The following is a 1,791-nucleotide window of genomic DNA, read 5'->3' as shown; positions in this document are numbered from 1 at the left end:
CACCACATGTGTATGTGGGACCAGCTTGTTCTGCATCTCTGCTCTTCCTACCAGTCTCAATGTGGCTTTTCTGTATACCCTTAGTTGTTAAACATCTGTTCAGCTATATTTCAGGTGATTCTCAATGATGGTTGTTCTGTAGTTCAGTTGTAATTTTGATGTGGTTGTGAGAGGATGCATAGAGAGTGTTTATCTATTCCACCATCTTGAGTGGAGCTCTGTCTTGCCATTTTTAAGTCCTAACTGCCAGTCACAGAATAGACACAGGCACAAAGTATTTGTTGAATAAATAAAACAAAAGAATAATGAGAGAAAGGAAAAAAGGAAGGGAAGGAGGTGTGAGTGAGTCAATTAACCAGCAAATATTATCTATTTTATATTTTCTTTTTTTTTTTCAGGAAAGCAAAAGAGATTTGTTGAAATGAAAGTACACACTTGAGAGGGAAGGGTGGGTGAACTCAGAGAGTGAGTCGCATTGAGGAAGTCCTGACAAAGGTTATTTATACTTCCTGGGTGCTGAAATTGATGATGTCCCATTTGAGTGCCTCATCAATTTTCTCCCAGTAGATGGGGTCCTCAGTTTCCTGCTCTTTCTTCCTTATTTGGCTCTTCTGGAACTGCCATGGCATGAGATGAATGATGGGAGTCATAGTAACAGTAAATGAGAGTGTAATGACATTAAAATTAGCTAAAGTTCAGGTCCAGTCATAGTGATTAGCCTTACTGGATGAAACTGGTTTTTCTCCACCTTCTGGCACTGGACACAGTCACTTGTTACTTGTGTAATCAGTGAGGCACCTCACGTTGTATCCTGGAGGGGGTGGTCAATTTCCTAGGCTGCTTATTCTGCCTCATAAATTCTCCCTAAAAGATGTTCAGACCATTAATCATATGGGTTGTTGAGGGACTGGTGGTCAGGCTACTGTAGCTGCTTCAGGCTAAAATGGGATGTTGACATTACTTATTTTGGGACTAAAAATCTCTATCTGCCTAATTTAAGGGGTCAAGACCTCTCTCTGGTGTGGTTTATGTTGAGGGCACTGTTTTAAATCCTTGGAGGAGCATAATTTTTATGTGGAGCTGCTGTAACTTGAAGGAGACAAAGATTAAAAAGACATGATCTGAACAGTAGTAGTAGTAGTAGCAGAAAAATGATCAAGGGTCTTAGCTGGGGCAGAAATCAGGTTATGGAGGGAAAAACATTCTTTACAGCCTTCCAGATGGAGTCAGATGTTCGATTTCCTTTTGTGAAATCATGAAACTCATTAGCTTGGTCATTTATCTTTTTAACATCTTACTTTTTCCCTCCACACTCTCCTAAATACATTTGCATTCTCAGTTCAATCTAGACCTTCAGATTCCTGTCACCAGCCATGGCTGAAATCATCCCATTAGACTCTAAAATCATTCACTCTATTGGTCACACTTGTTTCTTCAAACAAGATTCTCATATGGAACCCCCTCTTAACACCAGTTCTTTTTTTTATTAAATTTACTGGGGTGACATTGGTTAATAAAATTATATAAATTTCAAGTGTACATTTCTAGTATACATCACCATATATTTGACCCCCTTTTCTCTCTTCTAACCATCCCTTCTTCCTTTACCCTTTGATAACTACAAAACTGTTGTCTGTGTCTATGAGATTTTATTTGTTTGTCTTGTTCCTTTGTTGCTTTCAGTTTTATATCCTACATATGAATAAAGTAATATGGTTCTTCACTTTTTCTGTCTGACTTATTTTACTTAGCATAATAATCTCAATATTCATCCATGTTGTCACAAGTGGC

Source organism: Hipposideros armiger, unplaced genomic scaffold (genome assembly GCF_001890085.2).
Source record: "Hipposideros armiger isolate ML-2016 unplaced genomic scaffold, ASM189008v1 scaffold_545, whole genome shotgun sequence".
In the NCBI taxonomy this organism is placed as follows: Eukaryota; Metazoa; Chordata; class Mammalia; order Chiroptera; family Hipposideridae; genus Hipposideros; species Hipposideros armiger.
This window is presented reverse-complemented; position numbering follows the sequence as displayed.